The sequence below is a fragment of the Schistocerca cancellata genome, chromosome 8, assembly GCF_023864275.1.
Source record: "Schistocerca cancellata isolate TAMUIC-IGC-003103 chromosome 8, iqSchCanc2.1, whole genome shotgun sequence".
Taxonomy (NCBI): domain Eukaryota; kingdom Metazoa; phylum Arthropoda; class Insecta; order Orthoptera; family Acrididae; genus Schistocerca; species Schistocerca cancellata.
Window position 1 is genome coordinate 401,485,332 of NC_064633.1, and position 23,752 is coordinate 401,509,083.

Consider the following 23,752-nt stretch of genomic DNA (forward strand, 5'->3'; position numbering starts at 1 on the left):
GGTTTCTTTAACATCACGCATATAAAATGTGAAACAGAAGAAGAAGAAGAAGCAGGTGCAACCTACAGTTTTGTATAAACATAAAAGAAGAGATCTCGCTATACGAACTTGCTTTAGCCCATTCGGTAGGTGTTTTAAATAATTGCTGTGCATCTATCTGTGAGATCACATTGTTCGCCCCTTATATGACAAAATTTTTAGAGACACGTTGGTCGGTCTTTTTCTGATAATCCAAAAAACCAAAGTGTAGGAGAGGAAGTGACTGGTACATCCATCAGCGTGGACCTTTGGTTTTAGAAAAGGATACAAAAAATCTCTACACACTTCAAAAATATATTTTTTGTCTAACATTTAATCATTATTCCTGTTTTCTTGTTATTTTGTGTTTTCGTACGAAAAGTTCATTATAGGAAACTTTCTTCAAAATTGACGAAATAAAATACTATATTTCTATTTATTTATTTAGGAACCTATGCGTCTAAATTGACATTTATCCAGTATTGACGCCCATACACTAACTCTCTCTATACGACTGAACTTGTGGACCACTGAAATATTAACTTATCACAAATCTGGGAAAACTTGATCTGCAGCCAAGATCGCATTAATAATTATTTATTATGAATAACCGGTTTTTACAGGCTTTGCAGACATTTTCTAGTATGTAACTCAGTGCATATACTTGGAAAATATCTATTATCGTAATTCATGACGTATTGTTTGAGAAGAGAGGCTTTTTGTTTTGACCTTATAAGAAACTGAAAAGGAGAATGTACATATACATACCAACACAATTTTTTTACGAAACTGTATTCAAAGTGAATAGCAATTTCATGCCAAGTTTTCATATAGTGGATAAAGTGTAGCAAATTATGCAAATGTTTGACAGAAATAAAACATTTACAATGGAAAAGCATCTTGAGCACATGGTCATGACCATATATGTAGTGCTCACAGATGATTGTTAAATCTTAGATACAAGTACATGGTAAAATGTACAATAGCACGTCTGTTTACGTTAGCTTGACATGATGCATTCATTGACGAACTACCATACACGAGATGGTCCTTATGTCGATATCATAAGGTCGGAGGCTTACTTATTCTCTTTTCATGTTTAAATCTACATACTTCTGTGAGTGATCTTTAAAAAGTGTAAATAACCATAATAAATTAGTACACAAAGAGTTTTCACGTTCTGACACTACCCTTCACATGTTCTTATTATTACATGCATGATAGGTAAGTTCTGATGTTTACTCTGTTACAGCATATTTCTACATTGTGGCTTGTGATGGGTGCCCTATGACCGAAGCATGATGCCCCGCAAGCCACTAAACATGATGGGCACCATAAAAGAATGGAGGGCTGGGGTATGGAGTAAATGTGACAGTGACACAGGCAACAGGAAATTTTAGCACAAAGTCCTGGCAGGGAAGGTAAGGGAGAGGGAGGTGTCGGTTCAAAATTAAACTACCTACAGAATATTTACACACGATGTACTTTCAGAAACAATAAAGAATTGAGGTAGTGGGGTTTATGGTGAGGAGGGGGACTGATTGGTTACTTATACCATGGACACTGACAAATGGGAACTGCATTCAGTAGGTACCATCAATCTACAAAGTATGTATAAACCATCTATTATCGAATATTAAAGCACTGTTGTATAATTATTCATGTAAGAAGTATATGATAACATAGTATGAAAGTGCTAAATCGTGACCCTTGAGAAGCCAAGAAGTATAAACCAACATTAAAAGCACATATCCACACTTTCTATGGACAGACTTGTACTCATAAAAAGTTGTTATAGAATGGTACCAGTGACATTCTGTTGAGCAGGGCTGTGTTTACATAGTTGTGAATTAAATTGTAGCTCATTACAGTATAAGATAGCATAGAATGAAAGTATTAAATCAGGACTCTTGTGAAGCTAAAAAGAAGTGCAAATCGACAGTTAAAACACAAATATACACTTTCTTTGGACAAATTGGAACTCATAAAAAGTAGCTATAGGAAGGTACATTTAATATTCTGCTGGGCAGGATTGTACATACATCGGAATGAAGTAAATTGTAACTCATTACAGAAAAGTATGTAGATATGACCATCAGAGTAATTGCCACAATGATAGGAGTATGTGAACTTTAGAGACAAAAAAAGAGTAGACAAGTTTGTGTAATGTAGGTAGCAAGAAAAGTATAACATTCTTATGTTCATTATTATTTTATAATCATCCCACACACTTCCCAAGGTAAAGATCTGCTGAGACTTTTTATCTTAATTGATTGTACATTGTTTTAGTTGATATGTGGGTATTTATTGTTCTTAAATGATGGCACTTGTAAGGTGGTATTTTTAAGTGCACTCATATGGTTACCAGTTGCAAACATAATAAGATTTCCAAAGTGTTACTATCCTAAGACACTTATTTTAAAATATTTGCAAGTGTATCTTACCTTAAAAAAATGTATCCTCTGCTCTTATGATACTGATGTAAGAGCCATCTGCTGGCTGCAAGGCACTGTACACCTATACTGTGTGATCAGAAGTATCCAGACACCACGGTGAAAATCACTTACAAGTTCGTGTCGCTGTCCATAGATAATTCAGTATGGTATTGGTCCACCCTTAACCTTAATGAAAGCTTCGAATCTCGCAGGCATTCGTTCAGTCAGCTGCTGGAAGGCTTCTTGGGGAAAGGCAGCCCATGCTTCACGGAGTGCTGCGCTGAGAAGAAGTATCGATGTCAGTCGGTGTGGCCTGGTACGAAGTCGGCGTTCCTAAACATCCCAAAAGAGGTTTGTAGGATTCAGGTCAGGACACTGTGCAGGCCAGTCTATTACAGGGATATTACTGTCGCATAACCACGCCGCCACAGGCCGTGCATAATGAACAGGTGTTATATTGTGTTAAAATGGTTCAAATGGCACTAAGCACTATGGGACTTAACGTCTGAGGTCATCAGTCCTCTAGAACTTAGAACTACTTAAACCTAACTAAACTAAGGACAGCTCACACAAACATGCCCGAGGCCGGATTCGAACCTGCGACCGTAGCGGTCACGCGGTTCCAGACTGTAGCTCCTAGAACCACTCGGCCATCCCGGCCGGCCTATTGTGTTAAAAGATGCAGTCGCCATCCCTGAAATGCTCTTCGACAGTGGAAAGCGGGATGATGCTTAAAACATCAAAGTAGGCCTTTGCTGTGATAGTGCCACGTAAAACAACAAGGAATGCAAGCCCCTCCATGAAAATCACGACGACACCACAACACCACCGCCTCAGAAATTTACTGCTGGCACTATACACGCCGGCAGATGCCGTTCACTGGGCATTCGCCAAACCCACGCCCTGCCATCGGATCGCCACATTGTGTACCACGATTCGTCACTCCACAAAACGGTTTTCCACTGTTCAATCGCCAGTGTTTACACTCCTGACACAAAGCGAGGCGTCTTTTGGCATTTACCGGCGTGATGTGTGATTTATGAGCAGCCGCTCTACCATGGAGTCCGAGTTTTCTCACCTCCCACCTAATTGTTATAGTACCTGCAGTAGATTCTCATACAGTTTGGAATTCCAGTGTGACGATCTGGATATGTCTGCCTATTACACTTACAGCCCTCCTCAACTGTCGGCGGTCTCTGTCAGTCATCAGACGAGGTCAGCCTGTACGCGTTTGTGCTGTACGTGTCCCTTCAGTTTCCATGTCACTACCACTTTCGGAAACAGTGGACTTAGGGATGTTTAGGAGTAGGGAAATCTCTCGTGCTGACTTATGACACAAGTGACACCCTGTCACCTGACCACGTTAATAGTCCGTGAGCTCCGCGTAGCGCCCAATTCTGCTCTCTCACGAAGTCTAATGACTACTGAGATCGCTGATACGGAGAACCTGGCAATAGGTGGCATCAAAATGCACCTAATATGAAAAACGTATGTGTTCGTGGGTGTCCGGATACTTTTGATCAAATAGTATATAATCTTTGCAACATTTCCATTCAGATATCCCACGTACGGTATCTAAGATCGTTCATCAATGAATATATCAAGTCAAACTAACGTAAACAGATGTCCTGAGTGAATTTCCCTTTACATTGTGAGCACCACATATAGGCACACATGGTCTCTTTCACAAGGCGCTTTTTCATTGTAAACGTTTTGTTTTTGAGAAGTCGCTGTATAATGTGCTACACTTTATGCACTAATATGATAACTTTGCATTAGGTTCTAACTCATAATGAACACGTCTTGAAAGAAAATTTTTTGAAGGTATACAGACGAGCAGCTTCCTTTTGCGTTTTCTTGTAAGGTCAAGGCAAAACACTTTTTTCAAACATTGCATCATAAATCATTCTATAAAATAATTTCCATAAATATGCACTATATTTAAGGAAGTAAGTCGGAGTAATCCACTAAATTACAGGCCCATATAATTAATGCCGACATACAGCAGGATTCTCGGGCCTATAACGAGTTCGAAAATTATGTATTATGGCAAAGAGAACGGTCTATAGACACAGAGTCAACACGGATTCGGAAAACGTCGTTCTTGTGTAACATATCTAGCTCTTTATTCAAAGGAAGTGTTCAGTGCTGTTGACAAGGGGATTCAAAACGATTCCCTATTTTTATTTTTCCAGAAACCTTTTTACATTCTACCTCACAAGCGGCTCATAATATAAATGCGTTCTTAGGGAATATCGTCTGTTGCGCAACTGGATTCGTGATTTCCTGTCAGAGGTCACAATTCATAGAAATTGAAAGAAAGTCATGGAGTAAAACCGAAGTGATATCTGGCGTTCGCCAAGGTAGTGTTATAGGGCCTCTGCTGTTCCTCTTCTTTCGCCTGGGCCTAGTCCCGCAGTTTTTGCAGTGTCGGCACTGTTGCAAACGGAGTTGGCATGGTTAATTTAATGGGGAGACAGAATGCCTTCCTGCCGCCATCCCATAAACCCCACAATGGAATCAGTGTACCCCCGCTGTCTGCGTCTAGTGAAAACCATGAAATAGTGCGAACGTGTTTCAAATGTCTGCGAGTCGTGTAACTGAGGTGGGATGGGGGGGATGAATCCAGTATTCACCTAGTGGGATGTGGAGAATCGTCTAAAAACCACATCCAGGCTCTCCAGCAAACCACCCTACATCGGTAATCCGCTGGGCGGATTCGATTGGGGCCGGCGCGCCTTCCCGAGTTCAGGAAGCAGCGGCTAACCTGGCGCGCAGGACTTCTGCTGTTCCTAATCTATACAAATGACTTAGGAGACAATCTTAGCAGCCGTCTTAGGTTATTTTCAGAGGATGCTCTGGTTTATCGTCTAGTAAAGTCATCAGAAGATCAAAACAGTTTGCAAAAAGATTTACAAAGGATACATCTATTGTGTGAGAATTGGCAGCTGGCCGTAAATAATGAAAAACGTGAGGTTATCAACATGAGTGCTAAAGGAAATCCGTTAAACTTCGGTTACATGGTAAATCAGTCTAATCTGAAGTCCATAATTTGAATTAAATACCAAAGAATTAAAGTTATAAACAACTCAATTTGGAAAGAACACATACAAAATGTTGTGGCGAAGACTAAACAAAGTCTGCGTTTTACTGGCAAAATACTTAGAAAATGTAACAGATCTACTAAAAACACTACCTGTGTAAGTAGGCTGTTTAGGTTTTTATGTTGGTAACGCCATGTAGCGCTCTATATGAGAATCACTGACAGTGATGTGTGCAGTCTGTGGCTGGTTTGCATTGTTGGAATTTGCTATTGTAGTGTTGGGCAGTTGGATGTGAACAGCGTGTAGCGTTGCGCAGTTGGAGGTGAGCCGCCAGCAGTGGTGGATGTGGGGAATGAGATGGCGGAGTTTTGAGAGCGGATGATCTGGACGTGTGTCCATCAGAGAGAGTAAATTTGTAGTACTGGATATCATGAACTTATATATATATATATATATATATATATATATATATATATAATGACTTTTGAACACTATTAAGGTAAATACATTGCTTGTTCCGTATCAAAATCTTTCATTTGCTAACTATGCCTATCAGTAGTTAGTGCCTTCAGTAGTTAGAATCTTTTATTTAGCTGGCAGTAGTGGCGCTTGCTGTATTGCAGTAGTTCGAGTCACAAAGATTTTTGTGAGGTAAGTGATTCATGAAAGTTATAGGTTATTGTTAGTCATGGCCATTCTTTTGCAGGGATTGTTGAAAGTCAGATTACGTTGCGCCAAAAATATTGTGTTAGTTGAAGCACAGTCATTTATAATTTTTCTAAGGGGTCGTTTCACCTGCATTACGCTTGTCCGTCCTCTTTTAGTGTACTGCTGCGCGGTTTGGGATCCTTGCCAGATAGGATTAACGGCGTACATCGAGAAAGTTTAAAGAACAGCCGCACTTTCTTGTACTGTCGAGAAAAAGAGGAGAGAGTGTCATTGACATGATACAGAATTGGGTGTGGACACCATTACAACAAAAGCAATTTTCGTTGCGATGGAATCTTCTTTCAACATCCTCCTCCGAATGAGAAAATTGTTTTTTGATGCGGTCCTGCATAGCGAGAAACGATCATCATAATAAAATAACGGTAATCAGAGATCGCACGGAAAGATTTCGTTTTCCACGCGCTGTTAGAGATTGTAATAATAAAGAACTATTGTAAAGGTGGATCGAAGAACCTCTGCTAGGCACTTACGTGTAATTTAAAGAGTATACAGGTAGTTGTAGACAGGAAGCTTTTCGAACCCGAATGTCGTAAATAAATGAGTACTTATGCGATATTGGCTTCAGACTTTTTTTAACGTGTAAAACAAATCGCTCCTTCCCATTTTTCCACATGAAACTCCAAATGTTTTCTGACTCAGTGGGCGAAATTTCTCACTGCAGGTGTTACTGCTAAAATTTGTCTTCTTTCAGTTTTACTGCAGTCCTGTGGATGTACCTACAAACATTCACTCTCTCTCTCTCTCTCTCACTCACTCTCTCTGTCTCTCTGTCTCTCTCTCTCTCTCTCTCTCTCTCTCTCTCTCTCTACTCTCTCTCACACACACACACACACACACACACACACACGCACGCACGCGCGCACACACACACACACACACACACACACACACACACACACACACGCACACAACACACACATACGTGACTTCCATATGCAACAAGTGTACTAGTTTACTGCTCTTCTACTTTTGATGACTTTAGTATGCATTACTTCATAACATCCTTTTCAATCTACAAACGATGTAATGCTTGTATTTATTATTTCTTGTGGCTATTTGTAGACAATTTCACATTCACATTTTAAATTCTCTTTTGATATTTAACATAAAGGTGTTTTGTTTTGATTTATTCATCAACGCGTGATCATGTACATATATAGATTTTGATGTGTATACAATAATGGAATTTTACATAAAAAATTTGACATGACAGTTATACTTTCATTAAAAATTAAATGTTTGGTGTATGTCAGGTGTAGTACACCACACTATTAGAAATTATTCTTCTTTATAAACACAGCAGCTGATAAAAGTCAGTCCTGTACACACATCTGAAATAAATAGCATGGTAGGTCTCTCACTGCCAGGAGTGGCCTATTATGGAGCTTTCTGCTAGTATTTTTGAAACTACTTTGGGACTTACTTTACGTTAGACACTCTAATACTGTATTATTTCTGTTGCTTGTACCATAATTGTAGATAGATCTTCTTTAAGTAAATACCTAAAGCTGTTTTATTATTGAGAGGAAACAGGCTCTAAGCACTATGGAACTTAACATCTGAGGCCATCAGTCCCCTAGACTTAACTAACCTAAGGACATCACACACATCCATGCCCGAGGCAGGATTCGAACCTGCGACCGTAGTGGTTACGCGGTTTCAGACTGTAGCGCCTAGCACCGCTCGGCCACCCTGGCCGGCTGAGAGGAAACAGGCTTCAATACAGATGAAGGATACAGTTAATATCTTTAGCTGTTTCAAATGTGATAACCACAACAATCTGTTCGAAATGCCTGTATCTTTCACTACCTCTTTTGCCATGTAAGAACTATTTCCCCATAAGATGAGTTTTCTTGTAGGATATTTCGATAAGTGCAGGGGGAGTGGAAGAAAGTCTAATATGAAACTAAAGCTGTTTCTTACTGCTACAGGATTTTAATGTGTGTAGTTAGCAAACTACATTAGATTGTTCAGTATGAAATTAGTCTGTGGGTGCAGCCCATATCAGTTCTTATTCAAAATGGATTGCTAGTGGTGTGGCAGATCGAGACTCATTTACCTTTCCACTTACTTTGTGGAGGTAGATGTCTATTGTTTCAGGTTTTTTTATAGTTAACTTTTTGAAGCCACCGTGTAGACTTATCAACAATTACATAAGTTTTGAACCTGTCATGGCCAATATCATTATGAAAAAATAAGTTTGGGTATTACGCCGCTTCATCATAAAATACGAAAGCAACTATACTCGTATGCAAAAATTAAGGATGAAAATAAGTTTCACGTGACGTGTCACAGCCAAGTAACATGGCTTGATGAAACCTGTACCATACATAGAAACAACTGCTGCGTGTGGTGCAGAAGGTAACTGGAAGGAACAGGAAACGTTAATTTAATGTGACACTTAAGTTATATCCTACCCCCATCCTTTCATCGGTGCATTTTGTCCTGCAGCATTCATTTCTACGAATGACAATGCGCGACCGCACCAAATGGCGTCGGTAGAGGAGCTCTTGGAACAATAGGATATCCGACGAATGAAAGGAGCTGCCCGTTTCCCTGACTGAAATCCCATCTAACACGTGTGGGAAGCATCGAGGTGACGTACTGCAGCACTTCCATATCCGCGAACGACCAGCCATCCTTTGCCAGCCGCGCTGGTGCAGGAACACAACGCCCTACCTCAAGGACTCGTTACAACCCTTTGCTCTGCATCGCTGCACGTTACGGAGCATACATTGCGTCGCTGGTGATAACACACAGTATTAAGAACGATCTTACGCCTTGTCTACTTCCCAGGGAATCGCGGTGACTACACTGTTATTATAGTCGCCGGTGTTAACTGCAGACGATTCGACGCCCTTTGGAGCGGTTCTCTTCAGGACAGATTGCTGCTGGATGCTGCTTATGTCTTCCCCCATACGAGGTCTGTAAAAAAAATTCCGTAAAATTCGTAATTTGGCGTTTATGATGTGCTGGAGCGAATAGCGGTTCGCATCCCTGCACATACCTGTGTATAATATGTAACTGCCGGAAGTTTCGTTGTTGTATGTCTGTTACTTAATGTTCAGTGCGGTAGTGAATAGAAAGTTGTGTCGAAGAGTTTGTGAATTTCGAGATGAAAGAGTTAGAGGAGCACGCCCCCTGTATTAAATTTCACGTGAAACTCAGGGAAACCTATATAGACACACCGGATGATGCAGAAAGCCTACGGTTATGAGTCTTTAAGCTGTGCTCTGCATTACGAATGGTTCACAAAGTTTAAAGATGGCCGGACGGACGTTAAAGGACGCCCTTCGACGTCTACCGACGACGCTCGTGTCAGGAACGTCAACGAAACTGTGCGTGCCAGTCGAAGACTGGCAGAAGAATGTAACATTTCAGTTGGATCATCTCATAAAATGCTGACACAACATCTTGGAATGCATCGCGTTGCCACCAAGTTCTTCCCACGGATCATGAGTAGATCAGGAAGATCTTCGCATCTCAATCTGTGATCAGCATTTGGATCGCGCAAATGAGAACGAAATGTTGCTTGAGAGAACCATAACTGGTGATGAGACGTAGGTCTACGGTTGTGATGTTGAGACTAAGCTCCAATCTTCGCAATGGGTTTGGGAGAGGTTCTACAATACCAAAGAAAGCTTGTTGGGTAAAGTAACAGTGCAGTGTTACCCTCTGAAATGAATTGTGTTATGTTGACCGTGACATACCTAACTGAGGTGGCTTATCTGAAGTGGAAGTCAGAATTACGTAAATATTTAAACAGCAACAAACAATAATTTACCCATCCACACTGTCCAAATAATAATAAAAACGGTCGCCAGCCTAATTAGGCATAAGAATGAGCAACATTCTTGTTCAAGAAACTGAAAATAAGTAACTTCAATTGGGAAACACAGCCTGTACTTTGTCACACGAGAGTGCAATGAACTCTGGCAGCTGCATAGGTTAACTTTAAGGTTGGAGCTGACAGTCAGAGCAGAACAAACTATTTGCATAAATTTAACAGATAACGATACCCACAATTACCTTCAGGTCTTCATCATACTGAATGGTCTCAGTAATATTACTATTAATATTCACTGTAGAATCATAAATTTGACGTAGGTTCAGTGTCACATTTCAAACGTTTTCCTATCTGACAAAAAAATTGCAAATGTAGTTCACAGCAAAATTATGAACTGGGCATAGGTTAAGTCTCTCTCAGCTAAATACTTTTCTATTTAAAATGGAAGTTAAATGTATTTCACTAACAAACACTTTCTCACTGACCTTTGAATAAAAGAAGTTACTGTTTTCGTAGATAGTGGTCTTTCTATTAATTGTTATCTATCATGAGCATTAAGGATAAACTGTGGATCTTGTTACACTGTTAATAAAGACTTCCAATACACAAGAGAAACAAGTGCTTCCCAAGCATGAGTATATAACTTTCCACAATTGCGGTTTTCAACTTTTATTGCAGTGCGACACAAAATTGACATATTTGTAAGGTACTGACTCACCTTTTGCGATTTACAACAGGCAGCAATATGATGTGATCATTTACTAAGCAAAACTTTATAAGCCTCAGTTTTAAGAACTTTCAATTTTGAAGATGACAGCAAAGTGTTGTAATACCTGTTTGTACTACTTTATTACTTTAAATTTTTCACTTTAGTTTTTTTTTGTCTTTAGCAAGCCCACAAACTTTTAATAAGCAGTTATAATAGCTTTTACTTTCAGCAAACATTATTTACTTTAGCTCACTTTGTTTTTACTAAGTTCAAGAGGCATTAATTAGTAAAACAAGAGCTTCTTTCAACAAAGACACTCGGTAATCACTTTAACATGGGAGGGATCCTAAGTGGAAATGTGACAGAGGATAGATCAACGTAAGTTTTCAGAAATTGTCTTTTGGTTTACCTTATAACTGAAAACAAATAAATCATCCACATGATGATAGATACCAATTCCAGAATAGTTCCAGCTTTTTATCCATCCATCCGAGGCATTGGCACATTGGAAAACAGCACGAAATGCCTCTCTCGGCACCAGCACAATACACAACTTTTGTATGAGCAGTTGACAGTTTGGTAGCTCGTCCCCGACTGACTCTCCCTTCCACCTTTCCACCCATGCCAACCACATTTTGCGCGCGCTACATAGTTCCGCTCCTGAGGGGAACCACACCACCATTTACTTACAAAATAACTAAAAGTCCTTAGTGAGGATCAGTCTTTACATAACAGCAAGTACTTACTTTCAAGAAAACATATCGTTCGCACATATTGGTATTTCTATAAAAATTATCTAAACAAAATTACTGTTATATATATTAAGTTTTGTTCCCTCCAAATGAGACAAAGAATTTAACTAATAAAGACAATACATTACGTATGATTATACCAGGACATCAAAGTTTCTACAAAGAAAAAAGTACACATTTTTATACAGTACCGAATAAATCATAGAATAATTACAGAAACTCGACGATATAACATTAAATAAAACAAAAGGCAAAATAAATCAGGACAGCATTAGAGCTATGGTGTTACAAGGTCTTTTGTCAAAGTCTTGCTGACAGTTTTCTTTAACTTTGAAGAATTAGTTCATCTTTAATTCGTGCCACAAGGGCCAACTGTTAGTTTATGGTGCTATCGAGACGTGTTGCGACGCCTGCGAGAAAATAGGACCCCGTGGGTGACATGCAGTCCTAACAAAGCTTTGTTGCGACCAAGAGTGTCCAGCCGTAATTCATAATAATGCACATCCTGTTACCAATAGCAGAATCAGAAACATTAACTAACCTTAAGAGCTTCTTAAGTTTCCCTGCTCAATAACAAACAAAATTGTTGAAATATATAGTTGACCTTAGTAAATTTTGCCGTGAGATAAATGAAGAAGGCCGCTGACATCAGGGCCAAAATACACTAATGTCGACAAGTTTTCGATAATGACTCAGAATGAACAAATTACTGTTAAGTCCTATTCTTTCTAGCACCACTCTTAAGCACACCTCTCAAGCGACGTGAATGTTATAAGACTGCACGCGACAGATGAACTAAATTTTCACGAAAATAAGGTGGACTGCACTTAATTAGACAGATGAACTGTATTCTGTATCTTAGTTAACAGAAAATTAATCTGCAGCACTTTGTTATTTTCTACACTCACAAGCGTGGTGGCAGTCATTCTGCGAAATTCTGCCAGTGTTGAATCCCGTGCTTGGCCCATGCTACAACAACAATCATTCCATTCGACGCCCATACTCGAGTCGCTTGAATGCATCACTCAATATCTACTTGTTGATACAAAACTGGCACACACTAATAAAGAATTCCTGTTCCTGATGTTGGAGTTTTTCCAAAAATGTTCAAATGTGTGTGAAATCTTAAGGGACTTAACTGCGAAGGTCATCAGTCCCTAAGCTTACACACTACTTAACCTAAATTATCCCAAGGACAAAGACACACACCCATGCCCGAGGGAGGACTCGAACCTCCACCGGGACCAGCCACACAGTCCTTGACTGCAGCGCATTGGACCGCTCGGCTAATTGGAGTTTTTAAATATGATTAGTATGGATGACTGTTGTCAATAACTGCACAATAATTTCATTCGTCCAAGGAATACGAATGTTATGTATTTCATCAATACTGGTTCCGAATATTCATTTCCTTACTATTGCCGGAATGTTTTCTTGTTTACCTTCCAGTGCTGACAATTCGTAGGCGTGGGCTCCACGTGCCGATCAGTTGCTGTAATTTAAATTTTGACACGGAAGTAACATGCATTCGTGAACGCACATCTTCAAGTGCTGTACTCATTTGCAGCAAGAAATGTGAAATTAAATTAAGGCTGTTGTAGTACAACGCAATGATTATAAGAAAAATGACACTCAAAACATTATTAAGATTTTGTGATCCTGTCTCACGTTGCATAGTGCATTTAAATATAAGTACAATTACTGTTGTTAATCAGTTAATAAGCCGTCCTCACAGACAAGCCAACACTTCGTCAGACAATTACAGTGTCACCACTTTGGTCTCACTCAGGGAAGCAGAAATATGAAGCAGAGAACGGTCCACATGAAGTGTTCCGAATGGTGCCGAATTTTAACTATCTGTACTTGGGGCCGGTGGCCAACTTATCGTGCCCTTACTATAAATTTTCTTTCAGCACTTGCGAAATGGTCCTTTCACGTATTCAATGAAACACATGGGTTGGGCAAGGCGTCTGTTAGAGGTAGGAAAAAGGCAGCAACCACCGTGGGGGCCTGGCGGCGTGCTGACTTGTGATTGAGCAGGCGGCGCAGCTGCAGCTGTACGAATTCGACAGGCGACGTATACATTGTGGCGTAACCGGCAGCATCTGTCTGTCTGTCCTGCGGAAGACAGAGAACGGCGTGCCGTGTCAGGCAGCTACCAGCAGTCTCTGTCCACTGTACATACGTCTTCTGAAGCACGCTTCCTTAATTGTTTCGAAACGTTAAATAAACCATTCCTAGTCCTGAAATGGTTGCATGAAAAATTTGAGGAAATCGAAAAGAGAAATGATTTCTGAAAGGACTGACCCGGCATACTGAGAAGTCCAAACAAAGTTCGGTGAAATTAAAAGCAAGGGTGTTAGTGTCGAATGAAACAGTAATTTCACTGTTAAAGGCAGAGGAGATGGCGGGTGGATGGATATCGTACACTGAAGTCCTTATTGTGGGAGTAGGTAGGGGTGCAGGGAAGATTCGTCTGATGACATGGTCGAAGACGAAACAGGAGTCGATATAGAAGAATGTGTAAGAGCTTTGGAAGACCTAAGATCGACCAAAGCAACCAAACGGATATTCAGGTTGGTTGTAGAATGTTTGAGTATGGTGATACACCGCCAGAAATGCGATAAAACACCATGCTCATTACTGCGAGGATTGCAAGAGCCAACAAGTGCGAGAATTATCGCAAAACCAGCTTAACAGCTCAAGCATCTAAGTTGCTGAAAAGAATAATATACAGACGACTGAAAATGAAAATTGATGATGTGTTAGATGACGATGAAGAAAAATCAAGACACGTTTATAGGGTTTTTCGATCTGTAAAAAGCATTCGACAGTGTAGCGCGGCGCAAGATGTTCCAAATTTTGAGGAAAATTGGGGTAAATCATGGGGAAAGACGGGTAATACGCAACGTCTACAGAGCCAAGAGGAAACAGCAAGGACGGAATCCCAAGAACTTCGTGCTCGGACTAAAAACGGTGTAAGACAGGGATGCGGTCTATCGCCTTTGCTGTTCAAAGTATAAGTCGAAAAAGTAATGACAATAAAAGAAAAGTTCAAGAGTAGGATTAAAATTGAAAGTGAAAGAATGTCAATGTAAAGATTCGGTGATAACACTGATACCCTCACTGAAAGTGAAAGAGAATTACAGGATCTGTTGAACAGAAAGAACAGTCTAATGAGTACAGAATATGGACTGAGAGTAATTCGAAGAAAGACGTAGGTAATCAGAAGTAGCAGGAATGAGGACAGTGAGAAACTTAACATCATCAATGGTGATCACGGAATAGATGAAGTTAAGTAATTCTGCTACCTAGGCAGCAAAATAACAGATGACGGAGAACGAATAAAAAGGAGACTAGCACTTGCAAAAGTGGCATTCGTGGCTAAGAGAAGTCTAGTAGTACAGAAAATAGGCCTTAATCTGAGGAAGATATTTCTGAAAATGTACGTTTGGAGTACAAAATTGTATGGTAGTGAAAAATATATTGTGGGAAAACCCGAAAAAGAAGAGAATCGAAGAATTTGGAATGTGATGCTAAAGAAGAATATGGAAAATTTAGGGGACTGATAAGGTAAGGAATGAGGAGATTATTCGGAGAACTGGAGAGGCAAGGAACGTATGGAAAACACTGACAAGAAAGAAGAGACAGGATGGTAGGATATCTGTTAAGGGATCACGGAATAACTTCCACTGTGCTAAAGGGAGCTGCAGAGAGTAAAAACAGTAGAGGGAGACGGAGATTGGAATACATGCAGATAATAATTGAGGACGTAGGTCATAAGTGCTGCTCTGGGATGAAAAGTTGGCATTTGAGAGGAATTCATGGCACGTCGCATCAAACCAGTCAGAAAAAAAGTCTTAATTATGCTACCCACGCACACACATCTGGAGCATGCAGAAGCAGTGGGTGAGCTCCTTACGGTAGCTAAGTTAAAGAAGAAACAATGCACCAAGTTATAATGTCTGAATAGTGCATTTAAGTCATGTGAATAATTTTTTATCTAGAAAAGTCTTGTAATTTTTTTAATTTCATGCTATTTTATACTTAGCACTCGACCTGTCACGGCTTGTGTAATGTAGCCACGATGCGGATTCGTCCTTCGTACCTCGGACGATACGGCCTACCAGCCACGATAGGGTTCTTGTTGTTCGTTCCTCTCACTCTTATTTGGTAGATACTCGCACGGCTGATGAAAATCAGCGTAAGCGCGTTGAAGGAACACCGCCTAAATATAAACCAAACAAAGGCCGCCTAGCTCGAGCTTGAAGGCATCGTCTGTAAGGCCGCAAAAATTTCGAACGCCAGGGGTTCTAAATAACTTGCGTGAAAAGGTTTAATGCACCCGTAATTAGGTTTCATTTCCTATAAAACAAGTTGTAAATACAATATGTGATCAAAAGAGAGCTGAATGTGGCCCTCCTCGGAACTCACGGACTTCGAAGGTGGTCAGGTGATTGGGTATCACTTGTGTCATACGACTGTACAGGATATTTCCACACTCATAAACATCCCTAGGTCCACTGTATCCGATATAGTGACTGACAGAGATCGCCGACAGTTGAAGATGGTCATTGTCTGTAATAGGCAGGCATCTATTCAGACCATCACACAGGAATTCCAGACTGTGTCAGGATCCACTGCAAGTACTACGACAGTTAGGCGGAAGGTGAGGAAACTTGGATATCAAGGTCGAGCGTCTGCTCATAAATCACACATCGCGCCGGTAAATGACAACCGACGCCTCGATTGGTGTCAGGAGCGTAAACATTGGACGATTGAACAGTGGGAAAACATTGTGTGGAGTGGCGAATCACGGTATACAATGTGGCGATCCGGTGGCAGGGTGTGGGTTTGGCGAATGCCCGGTGAACGTCGTCTGCCAGCGTGTGTAGTGCCAACAGTAGAATTCGGAGGCGTTGATGTTATCGTGTGGTCGTGTTTTTCATGGAGGGGGCTTGCACCCCTTATTGTTTTGCGTGGAATTATCACAGCACAGGCCTACATTGACGTTTGAAGCACCTTCTTGGTTCCCACTGATGAAGAGCAATTCGGGAGTGGAGATTGCACCTTTCAACACGATAGAGCACCTGTTCACAATTCACGGCCTGTGGCGTAGTAGTTACACGACAATAACATCCCTGTAATGGATGGCCTGCACAGAGTCCTGATCTGAATCCTATAGAACATCTTTGGGATGGTTTGGATCGCTGACTTCGTGCCAGGCCTCGCCGACCGACATCGATACCTCTGCTCAGTACAGCACTCCGTGAAGAATGTGCTGCCATTCCCCAAGCAACCTTCCAGCACCTCAGTGAACGTGTGCCTGCGAGAGTGGATGCTGTCATCAAGGCTATGACTGGGGCAACACCATATTGAAATCCAGCATTACCGATGGAGAGCGCCACGGACTTGTAAGTCATTTTCAGAGAGGTGCCCGGATACTTTTGATGACATAGTGTAGCTATCAAGTCGTTATTTACAGTCAAAACTATTGTTGTTGGATGTTACTGTTTTTTCTGTAAGATTTCACACCAAAACAGTCAGAAATTTACCACTCTGCTCTAAAAAATTTTCACGTGCTGCACAATCCTTGACCCGCAGCTATTCACGAGTTATTACATCAAGTTGTTGAGAGGCCATTATGAAAAAAAGTGCTCTCCCATATTCCGAGACGTTCATCTATCTCATCAAGTGCAGCTTCAACTAAGAGAAGAGAATTCACACGCAAATGTCTTGCAAAGTAAGTTACACATAATTCTCAGATCTTCATTAAAATGTTCAACACTGTAGTCGCTTCACCATTATTGTAAAAGAACCGATGGAGCACAATATTTTCTTCATATAAGCAAAGTGGTGCGGTTCCACATTGATCTGCACATCCTGGAAGACCACATAGCGACAGCTACCGTACAAAATGCCCAAAATTCTCAGACCAGCTGTCCTAAAATACAGATTAACATATGTTTCCCGTTTTCATATGCCCATAAATTATTTTTTAACAAAAAAATGTGGCTCTGCAAAACCGGAACTCATCCGGTCTACAAAAGAAAAGAAATTTTTCATTTTACATTATGCGTGAACATGTTGTGTTTGTAAGACGTGTGACGATTTCAAGAACTCCATAGAATTTAATTATTTGTTCTCAGACAAAATATGCTGAACACAACCCTATTTTCACTGCTTATGGCTAAAATTCGGAATTTGGTGGATGCTACGTTCACGGAAATCTCTGTACTTTTACTAATCTTGTCTGAGTCAGATGAACTTCATCCAAAAGCTACATACTTGTACTAGTTTTCAAGACCTTTCAATTCGTTATCGGTATTACTATAAACAGAATCCAAACTCTATGTGACATGCACCTGCTGTACCTTCTCTACGACATCCCACGCAATGCTTATAATCTTGACTGATCCTGAAGTCTGAATCCACAGTCTCGGTTTTCCGTTAAAGTTTATCGTGGACTTCGGCTGAATAGGGGGGGGGGGGGGGGAGCAGGGTACGTTAAATACTTTCAATATGATCCTAAGCACTGATGAAGTAATTCAGACATCAGCTATACGCTATGAATTTGAATTATGTAGCATAGACCTGATTAGATCTGTAACTAATTCTTGAGGTGAATACCATGCCGTGGAAAGACTGTGATAACAATATTTGCTTTTCAAAGCCGCGTCCAAACAACAACTCATATGTTTCAGTGAAATATTACCATCTCGAATACTATGTAATCAGTTACAATAGCTAAATGCGTAATATTTATTACACTTTTCTAAAGCTTATGGTAACATTTGATGTGAATAATAAGTAGCTGCTTGGTGGAAGCTAAGTTACGTTAATGTTACAACTCTTGATAAGGACATTTGGTTGAACTCTTGCGCCTAATTAAATGATACTGAAGGGACATTGTAGTAACAATGTCAAATGATATTCCTTCTTGTGAACTGACACAAAACTGTTACTAATAACGTTCCACTTAAAATGGCTCCGAAAATATGTCGATTCCACTAGAAAAAAAAAATTCTTTTGGTTGTACTGTAGATAAAACAAATATCTTTATAACCTAGATGTTGTGCCAGTCTTCGTTCTCTTATAACTGTGCTCCAGTGAATCATGTGACACTAGACTTTCTATATTTTGTTCTGATATCGACGCGAAATGAACGTAAGTTGCACTAAATGTATATTTTTGTCAATAATAATTGGAATATTCCATTTCACACTTGTTTTTATCCGTAAAACAAGAAACCTCTCAGTTCTAGTGTTCCAACTAAATAAAGCAGTTAATTTCTGGGATTTTAAATTAAGTTGAAACCAGTTTGGTGACGCAACGATCCATTGCCTTATTAACGCCATTGTTCGTTACTTTATTATTAAAAAGTGAAGCCTGCATGTCAGTTCTGAGACCGATTACCTTTCCACAAAGTAACGTCTATTGTATGAACATTAGCAACTTAAGCGGTCATTATTCACGAAGTGCATTATTGATCAAGAATGACCTTTTGGCCCGAAGCTGATCTTCATTCAGCCAGATCAATTTCATGAGTGTAATCTCATTTGGAGTAAAATTAATCAGCATTTATAATAATTTTAGTTAGCAGTGAGAACAGCGGCACTCGCCGTTTTTATCTCCTTTGGAGTGGATCGTTTTGTTTGAGATTTGATGATAACACATGATGTGGAAGATTGATCGATGTATACGAAAGGAACCACTTCAGTACGCATTAGCACGTGATTGCTTTGTCCACAATTATCTCTTTAAAGTCCGAATGTCTTTGAGCCTGGGCCAGGAAGGACTTCGGTTTTCATATTGGCTACGTCGTTTGTGCTCCTCGCCTAATTTCCATAACAAAGGACACATATTCTTCCTTAATACGAGTACAGTCTGACACCTACCTGGCATCCTGCACACTGTTACCCGTCCTATCAAGCAACAGCACGCGTGCAACACGGATCGAAAATAAGACGAGGCCGCCTGCTACTGCTAGGAGCACCCCCTACGCCTACCTGTACCCATTCAGACCAACCGACGATTGTCCTTGAAGTGTCTCCTTTTGTTTTCTCCTTAATTTTCTTTTGATTTAACTGATATCCACAATGATCCATTACAAAAGATGCGTAAAGTACTACTAAATATGTCTGATAAAATGTGCCAATATCTATAAACCAGTGAACTCTTCTGTAAACATTTGTGAACATTTGTACTGGGACAATGGTCCAGAATTGTAACATAAGATACAGCAACGTCTCTGAGTAAATGAGGTGATTTCACTCGTCTTCCCTGTCCCATATTCGTCGATGGTAGGTTGTATGTAACAGATGCAAGCTGAGTGTAATTTTGATGGCTTAACAATTATCTATTACAGAATCATTAGTCGAGTTTGTTATTTCACACTGACAACCGCCCTGTCTCCATACCATATATAAAGTTTATGTTGAATTTTGTTATGTCTTTCTGTGGGAAATCTGGAGAGGTTGGTAGCAGATAGTTCGGCGATGGACAACCGAACATTATCCGCGTTCTTTCGTTAGCTGCTTTACAACAGACTGTCACATGCTCCCTGAGATATTTTGTCGATCATTAATCCTGGTTCACATACCATTTTATTGTGGCAATTGGGTGTGTCTGCTTGTTTCCTGCTTTCGAATAACGACGCCATCCAGACTGCTCAATGGCCTGATGCAATTCTAATTGTGTATAAAAATAATAAAATAAAAAAGTTCTGGTGATGGTCTATAATAAGGTAGATCAGTTAAAGCAAGATGAATCAGAATCAGCTGTAACGCATGGCGCTATCTAGAGAGATTGTCTGCCCTCATTGTGGGTTACCTCCATGTCGTGACTGTTGAGTTACGCAAAATCACATTTCTTGTTAACTACTAATTGTGCCGCACTTTTGACAGATCTTCCCATTGATTATCTCACTGAGAGAGTGGAGGTAATGCACGACCCTCTGTCGAACCCAAATCGGAGACTGACAACTGCGTGGACAATGAGAGGCAGCCAGCACACTTAAGGCCCGATAAGACTGGTACGCTGGACTGGGGACTCCTCTTGTCCAGTGTGTCATCCCCCGAACTGGTCCAACCACGTATCTGAGGTACCCTGCCCACTCGTCTCTTATAGGGTGCCTAAAGGACGCTGCTTTCTCGAATAGCTTAACAACGATTCAAGCAAATGACATTAATGATTTTTATTAGCGTAATTGAATTGCCATTACTCAACTTTGATTTACAAGGACGTGTCGCAAGCATTTGGTGAGATGCATGTATTCAATGTCCTTCAACGTATACAATTTCCATGCAAGTAAATGGTAATGTTCACGAGTCACGGCTCTTCTAGTCCTCTCTTCTAGTGCAGCTCTGCTAGTGCGGCCGCGGCTAGACAGCGCGTCGCTTTTATTTTTTTCGTGTAGAGACCGCTCCTGTCGTGGTGACGGCCTAGTCAGCGTGCTATTGGCCACATCGTCTCAAAGCCCTCTCTGCTGTGTCGTCCTTCATCTTCGTGACGGCGCTTGTCGTTACCCGGAACAGTCTCAGTATCTCCATGGTCTTTTTGCAAATGTAGAGAAAACGTGATTCGAATGGCAAGTGATGATCGGGATGTTTTAGCAACACTCGTAGTTAAATACAAAAAAAAAAAAAAGAATCTCACTAAGTCGAGCGGAAAGAGGGTGACTTGAAATAAAACTCATGATAGAATACTATATTTTTCTTATATATGTTAATGCTGTACCAAATATATCTTCGTAATATTCGTTTTCTGTGTTTTGTGTAAAGATTTTTACGGGCAGAGGCGGTAATGGAAACATGCCTTGCCCTGTTATGTACGCAGTTGTGGTGGTGTAATGGTAAACTGACAGTGGACCCCAAACCCCCTTTTTTTGGTTAACTTACTTACATTGTTGATTAAGTGGAACTGAATGTAGAATGGTAGAATGTAGCTACTATGCCCACACACCCACCGTCGTCGCGCGCTACTGCACAGATATCGCTTCGCCGTTACCCCCCTCCCCAGCAGCGGAGCTGATCTTAGAAGTTTGTGTGTATATTGTCCCGGCTAGTTAAGAACTATTCCCTGCCGTGTGGGTCGGGCATAAAACATTTCTGAATCACGTTGTGAATCTAGTCATGTGAAATAGTAACTGAAAATTGATCGCGTTTTTCCAGCTATATTTCATACACTTTCAACCACGACGGATCCAACGACAGTTTTGTTTCTATTTTTAATACTCTGGTGTAAGATATCAGTTGAGTTCCCTTCTATTTTTAGTAATTTTTTTCCCTGAGTAATTTGATTTAGTTACTTTAGCAGTGTGTATGCATTCGTGGAATCCTATTAAATCTGTTTGTAAAATGGTTTATCAGCTTCCTTCAATAACCCTTGAACGTTTACAGATATTACTGTCTATGTACTAACTGATTATGGAATTTAATAAACACTGGGAACGTCTCGTATATTTCTGTTTTATTAACACAATTAAGTTCTTAAATTTATGAGAGATGGCACTGGCGGATCAATGAAAGTTTTAGAGTTGATTCTAGTGTGTATTGTTTCGGTACTACATTCCTTCGTGTACCTGTCACCAACGATATGCTTTCCCATGAAACTGTCCTTTGCCACTAACGTCCGATAAATTAAAATGTGTACAACTTTGCTTCCGCCGTTTGCCGATAGGTGGCGACAACGGTAAGTAACAGTCGAAAGAAACAGATCGCAGATACCAGGCAGTTAGCTTGGACCTCGGTCAACATTCAAACATTAGTCGATTTGTGTCTGCATCATAAAGTTGTTCTTGATTCAAAATGTCAGTTTACGAGCCTAATTCTCGTCATTTGCGGGAGGTGTTACTGTTTTGTTTCAATATGAGGAAAACAGCGGTTGAGTCTCATCGAATGCTCTCACGTACGTATGGGAAGGACGCTGCTAGTCAAAGAACGTGTCGTGAGTGGTTTCAACGCTTAAAGATCGGTGATTTTAACGTCGTAGACCGGCAAAGTGGTGGAAGATCCCGCGCCCGGGTTCCCGGGTTCGATTCCCGGCGGGGTCAGGGATTTTCTCTGCCTCGTGATGGCTGGGTGTTGTGTGATGTCCTTAGGTTAGTTAGGTTTAAGTAGTTCTAAGTTCTAGGGGACTGATGACCATAGATGTTAAGTCCCATAGTGCTCAGAGCCATTTGATTTCAAAGTGGTGGAAGAGGGAAGGTTTTCGAAGATGCAGAATTGGAGACATTGCTGAGTGAAGACTCGCAGCAAACTCAAGACGAATTGGCACGATAAGTGGGAGTGAAATAGCAAGCCATTTCAAAACGTCTCAAGGCTATGGGCATGATTCAGACAGAAGGAAATTGGTTCCCGTGTGAGCTGAAACCAAGAGAAGTAGGAAGACGTTTGTGAGTTTGTGAGTAGTTGCTTCAGAGACAAAAACTGAAGGGATTTCTGCACCGCATTGTTACCGGGGACGAAAAATGGGTTCATTACGATAACCCTAAACGCCAAAAACCATGGGGATATCCCGACCATGCTTCCCCGTCGATGGCCAAACCTAGTATTCACGGCTGCAAGATCATGCTCTGCATTTGGTGGGACCAGCTCGGCGTCGTGTACTATGAGGTGTTAAAATCAAGTGAAACAATCACAGGTGCTCGTTATCGAACACAGTTAACGCGTTTGAGCAGAGCATTGAAAGACAAATGGCTGCAATACAGCGAGAGGCACGATAAAGTGATTTTGCAGCATGACAACGCTCGACCCCACGTTAAAAACGAGGTCAAAACGTACTTGGAAACATTAAAATGGGAAGCCCTGCCCCATCCGCCGTATTCTTTAGACATTACTCCCTGTGGCCTGTTTAGATCAATGGCGTATGGCCTGGCTCACCTCATAAAGATATCACAAATTGGATCGATTCGTGGATTGCTTCAAAAGATGAACAATTTTTTGGAGTCGGGATTCGTACACTGCTCTAAAGATGGGAGAAAGTAGTGGCCAGTGATGGAAAATACTTTGAATGATACATATGTAACTAATTTGTTTCATTAAAGCCTCAAATGTTGGGGAAAAACGGCGGAAGCATAGTTGTACACCTTGTATAAATATGTCTCTGGGCCTCAAAATGTCTAAGCTTCTCAATTCTCACCTCACGATATTAATTATTGGTTCAAATCCTTTCAATGTCTGTTCAGCAGAAGTTTAGTCTTTTAACTGCCACTATTTTTCACTTCTCGGCTATTAGCGGAATCTCATTGACAACGATCGGCAAAGATATTAGTGTGA